Below are 6769 nucleotides of genomic sequence, written 5' to 3'. Positions count from 1 at the left end.
GTCAAATTAAAATGTTAAATTATTAATATATATATATATATATATATATATATATATATAAAGAAAATTAAATTTCATATTTAATGTAATAAATCATATAGATAGATGAATAGATTGCTAGATAGATAAATAGATTAACATTAAAAAAAATCTTTGTACTTAAAAAAAAAACTCTTCTTCTCGAGCTCACAGCTGATTGGTTTGTTGTTACTAAATATTCTAAGCTTCACACTGAATGCTTCCAGTTTAGACACTGTGTTGAGACACACAATGCATACTGTGCTGAACTGCATGCAATAACAATAAACATACCATCACATAAACTGCAGTGACAACACCAGCATAACAGTTCCACTGACCTCAAGGGAAATATGGCCCTATCTGACTGCTACTTCAAGGAATGAGTGCAAATACCACAAACCTTCACATGAATACTCCAGAGACTAGTTATCCTTAAGATCTGTTTACCCTCAGGATGTTCTCCTGTTAAACTCACAGTCTAATGGGACTGTGTACTACTCAGCTTGTGGACAGAGGAATTTTCCACTCGTTGTCGCCATGTATAGAACAAGCTCATCTGAAGTCATGTGATCCACGACTAGTTTACATGGGATGTTTTAGTATGTCAGCGCTGTCAGCTAAATCTAATCTGCCTCATGAGAGAGTTCGTTCAGCTTTGGCACTAATCTCTTCATATAAATTTAGAGCAAATGCATGTTAGAGCAAACACACACAATGCACTTGTTATTTATATTACCATTATATATGGAGCTCTGCTCTTTCATTTCCTATGAAAACACACATTCACCCTCATGCATACACACACACACACACACACACACACAGGGGTTTGGGAGTTGGACAAACCCAGCAGTAATTAACTTTTGACTGTTTTAAAGCCTCAAGCCTTCTAACTTCAAACCCAGAGTACTTTCACTGATTGTCAGATGCATACTGTGCACAAACTGCCAAGAGCTGAAGAAATCGTCTCTTCTAATCTGGATACACCAGTCCACTTAAAAACAGTCTAAAATAGCATAAAACATGAGCTGAGTGTGCTCGGTCACTTATATCAGTAAAATCTTTCTCTTCTGTCTCTTCTGCTCACCAAGGCTGAATTTATTTGATCAAAAATACAGTAAAAACAATAATATTGCAATTTAAAATAGCTGTTTTCTATGTGAATATAGCATAACCACAGGCAGAAATGCTGGACAGCAGAGCTGAGAAACCCCCTGTGTTTTACCTGGCCGCTATAAGCAGCTGCACACACACACACACATGCACAAGCACACATACACACACACGCACGCACACGCACAAGTACACATAGCACTTGTGACATGAAAAAACTAGATCACTACCATCATAATCAACAAAACAGTCTGAAATTAAATTATTATAATTAATTATTATTATTAAAATCTTTTAATAATTATCATCATCATCATCATTTCAAATAATTGATGGTATGAACTTTATTTGTTACATTTTTAAAACTTCTTTTTATTAATAATAATAATAATAGCATAAAACATGAGCTGAGTGTGCTCGGTCACTTATATCAGTAAAATCTTTCTCTTCTGTCTCTTCTGCTCACCAAGGCTGAATTTATTTGATCAAAAATACAGTAAAAACAATAATATTGCAATTTAAAATAGCTGTTTTCTATGTGAATATATTTTAAAATGTCATTTAGGTAACACTTTATTTTAGGGTCTCTTAACTAGTTGCTTATTAGCATGCATATTACTAGAATATTAGCCATTTATTAGTACTAATTAAGCACATATTAATGCCTTATTCTACATTACCTTATTCTACATCCCTAATCCTACCCAATACCTAAACTTAACAACTACCTTACTAACTAATAATAAGCAGCAAATTAGGAATTTATTGAGGGAAAAGTCGTAGTTAATAGTGAATAAGTGTTCCCTATTCTAAAGTGTTATGGTAATTGATTGCCGTGATGTAAAGCTGAATTTTCAGCATCATTACTCCAGTCTTCAGTGACACATGATCCTTCAGAAATCATTCTAATATGCTGATTTGCTGCTCAAAATACATTTCTGATTATTATCAGTGTTGAAAACAGTTGTGTTAAATTACAAACATAACTGCTAACCTCCTCACCGCTCTCAAACCCAGTACTCCCAAGTCCGGTGGTCCAAGAGATCCTGCCACTGTCAGCTACACTCCCCATAATGGGGATCGCTATTGCCACAGCTCCTCAGGAGGCCATCCCTGAACTCACAGTCTGCCCTGTCACAGTCAAGGAGGCCGTCCCCGAATCCCTTGCCTGTCCTGTCATGGCCATGGAGACCACTCATAAACTCTGTCTGTCATACTACAGCCACTGAGGCCATTCAAGGACATTCTGCCTGTCATGTCGCGGCCACGGAGGCCGCTCACAAACTGTCTGCCTGTTCTGTCACGGCCCATGTTTTTGCTCCACCATGGCCTCCTGACCTGTGGTGGTCTTCTGCTCCGCCCTTTTCACCTGCTCTGCCAGCCCCGCCCTGGTCATCTGCTCCACCCTGGTGATCTTCAGCCCCGCCAGCTCAACTGTGGTGGCTACCAGCTCTGCCAGTGCTCCACAGTTTATGATCTCTGTCACTGCGCACAGTCCAGATCCTCCATTGCTCCACGGTCCAGGTCCACCACTGCTCCATGGCCCATGGTCTTGCCCTCTGCTCCACAGCCCAGGCCATGATCCAGGTCCTGTTCCGTTTCACGGGCCTGGCCCTCCATCCCTCCCCCTTCTCCGCCTTTATTTTGTATTTTGTTGTAGCCATGTTTCTTCCTTGCCCTCATGTGTTCCTTTAGTCCATGTGTCATGTTCTCATTGGTTCATTGTCCTGTCATGTGGTTATCGGTTCTCCTTGTTCATTGGTTCCTGTTCATTAGTTCTGTTTGCTCATCGGTTGGTTTTGTCATGTGTTCCCCTTGTCTAAGTATTTAAGTCCTCTTGTTTGCCATGTTAGGATGTCATGTATTAGATCTATGTAACTTGGTGGGGGGTTTTGTCTAGTCTGTTCATGCTCATGGTCAAGCCTGCTAATATTTGAGTCAAGTCTTTGTTTTGTATTGTTTCACGCTGGATTTAATAAACTGCACATGGGTTCTTAAACTTTCCGTTCAGTGGACCTTTTGTTACAATGTTTCAAGTTGCAAGTGTTAAATTAAGTATGAAATAATATAATGTAAATATTACATTTTATGCTTATAATTTAATATGATAATTATTACACCTTTTAAAGCTACCAGTTTAATTTATTTTACTGATTTCATTTGATTCATTAAAAAAAGCATTTATTTGAAATAAAATAAAATGAATAAAAAATGAAATAAAATACTCTATAATGTCACTTTTGACCAATTTAATGCATTCTTGCTGAATAAAAGTATCAATCGTTTGAATGGTAGTGAAAATTTATACTTATATGATCATTGTTGATGTTGCTTTTTGGAGCTTCACAGTTTTAATTCAAAATCCTATTTTGTTTACTGGAAAAGAGCAGCTTTGACATTATTCCTGCAGGTTTGAGGCTGAGCAAATGATGATGTATTTCTCATTTTGTGTGAATTATTTCTTGAAGCTCAGCACCGCAGAACCCAGAGGATCGGCTGTGCTTGTTCAGTCATAGGAAAGCCTGTAAATAAATTGAAGACTGGCTGCTGCTCAGATCATGAACATTTCCCACAGCACTGTGATGCAATTGCGCTGTGAATTCCCGGCTCTGGATGGCCCTGTCAAACTAGGCAACACCCCTGGGCATTGAACCGCCACGCTAATTGCACTCCTGCGGCCCAACCGAAATGAGCTGAGCTGTTTCTCCATTCTCAACGTGTGCTTTCTAATCTTTGGGCAGATTAAAAAACGACCCGCATCTGAAACAAAACACTGGAGGCAGGCGAGGACAAAAAGACTTTGTTCCGGCTGTTAGCATGGACAGTGAGCGAAATGTCAAGGGAAAGAGCTAAATTGTTTCCGGACAAGAATCGCTACTGTCCTGCTAACAATATCAATTACACACAGAGAAATGCATAACACACTGGAACATATAGTGTTACATTATTACACTTAAATATGAAATTATATTTTTATATTTTATATCTTTATTATATATATATATACACGTGTATTTGTCATTTTTTAAATTTGTACAAATTTTATATATATATATATACTGTATATATGAATATATTATGATTTTATGTATTATAATGGGATAATATATTATATATCTTAATATATCATAATAAAAAGCATATTTAATCATTTAAATCTAATAATCAATCAATGTTATAACTAACTATATAAGTATAAATATTCATTATTCATCGTTATATTAATTATTCATAGTCTTTTCAACTTTCTTTTCATCAAAGAATCCTAGTTCAGCTTCCTTTAAAGGCTAAATTAGTTTGATATATTAATTATATTTACTTATTAGCATCAAACATTAATACATGTGCACAGAGAAAATGCATAACCTAAAAATCTCAAAACCTGCTGTGTTGTTTGCGAGATTTAACTTCCAGTTAACTCAAGAGCAGAAATTGTTAGTGCTCCTTTGCAAAAGTGCGACAACTTAATTAAGACTTTGCAGTGTGAGAGTAATAAATGTGACCTATCATTATTTGCCTATAGAGCCAACATCCCTCAGGAAGCCCTGGAGTCCACATATACAGTATAATACACAGTAAAGTCATAATTACCGCGGTACACAGGGTGCTAATGACAGACACTGGTGCTAACACCGCAGGCGATGGGGAGGTTTGTCCTAACAACACAGAAAAACAATATTAAAACTCAACTAAATGAATATTTTAGTTCTTTTGAGTAAAATACTACATATACATAAATTTTAACCAAAAAACAAAACTGTATTTACAAAATTATATGCTTCATATTTCTGTTTTTAAATACCAGCAAAATTGGAGCTTATAAAAAACAGAATTTAAATGGGGGAAAAAATGGAGCATTTAAATTTCACTGTCAGTTTATCATTTATTTATTTATTTGTTTGTTTATTTATTTGTTTATTTATTTAAGAAAACAACGACGTAAAACAAGAAAAGAACTTAAACTAAAATAAATAATTGGTAATAGAGCTGAAATAAAACATAAATATTATATGAAAAACTTAAAAGAATGAAATGCTGCCTTGGCAACAAACTGAAATAAATGAGTTGAAGTTGAAGTATACGAAAATAAGAACTAATGAAACTAATAAACTAAATCTAATAAACTAATAAAAATGACAAAATAGCAAAACAAAATTATTAAAACTTACTTTTAGTGAGCCTAGAATATTAATTTAAACATCGTTGGCTCTCAAGAGTCTTGTGACCAACCACAATGTGACAAAGTAAAATGTCTATAAAAATATACATAATAAAAAATGTAATATCTATATAGATGCTCAGCATGATCTTCATCATCTGCTCCATGGTCTTCCTCGGCACTGGGAACTAACATTCATTCATCAAACAATCAAAACAAGCAACAGTGCTAATTAAACATGGTTAATGATGGAAGCAGGTTTTGTTGTTTTGATTAAACTCAGTGAAGCATGCAAACACTATGAAACAGAAGAATTATCTGTAATAATTATCACTAACCAAAATAAATTGCTGTTGTCATATTTTTCACACAAAAACATTTTTTCTGGCAGGGAAATGAGTAACTTATTTAAGAAACACTCACTAGTAAATTGGCTCCTGGCATTATCAGCGCTGCTCCTCTAAAACGACTGAAACAAACCAACACGAGACGACTCAATTGTAACGGTATAATCAGAGCAAATGAAATGCAAATATAATTGAGTGATCAATCCAGAGAGCTTTTATCTCATGAACACAAATGCAAACACACACACACACACACACACACACACACAAACACACACACAGTGCTGGTTTTGTTTCAGCTGTTGTATTGCAGTGGTGACGGATCAAACCGAATCTGACACTCCCTCTATATCAGAGCCGGCGATCCTTCATTTAACCTCCATCTCGCCTCTGACACACACCACACCGGAAATTAACTGCTCCCTAATAGCAGCCCTTTATTTCATCCCGTTCTCCATCCAGGGAACATTGAGCAGCATTCTAGCATACTGATTGTTTCTGCAGTATGCAGCATGTATAATGTAACAGAATAAGACAAATGTGTATTAGATACTGTATCCAACAATGAAAATTCCAGCATCTAAATCCACATTTTCACCAGTTTTTAACCCACTGGAATTTTTCTTGAAGACATTTTCAACAAACTAGAAGGTTCACAATCTTAAAATGTATTGAACTGTATTTCTGTCCCTCACAGCCTTGTTTTCATTCACGTCAAATAAAATATTCCATCTATTCTGACTAAAGTCCATTAATCCCTCTGAGAAAGCTGTTTCTTGTGGGAACATCTCAGCAAGGTAGCTTTAGAAGTTTTGTTGTTCTTCCTCTGATATTTTCAGAAAGGTCATCCTCTACTGATACACACACACACACACACACACACACACATCCTTAAATGAGGATACACCCTACACTTTCACTGTTTTTATATAAAGCTATAGATCATTGTTGCTATTGTTAATTAAAAGAAAAGCCATTACAAAATGATTTGTTAGATGAAAAACTTAAAAGAAAAGAAAAAAACTAAAATTTTACAAATTAGAAAAGTCAGCAACTAACTGAAATATTTTTTTATTTCAGTTCAGGTTTAAGTTGAAGTACTAAAATTATTACAATTAAAACTGACATA

Source organism: Sinocyclocheilus anshuiensis, unplaced genomic scaffold, assembly GCF_001515605.1.
Source record: "Sinocyclocheilus anshuiensis isolate Anshui unplaced genomic scaffold, SAMN03320099.WGS_v1.1 scaffold948, whole genome shotgun sequence".
In the NCBI taxonomy this organism is placed as follows: Eukaryota; Metazoa; Chordata; class Actinopteri; order Cypriniformes; family Cyprinidae; genus Sinocyclocheilus; species Sinocyclocheilus anshuiensis.
Note: the sequence above shows the minus strand (reverse complement) of the source record.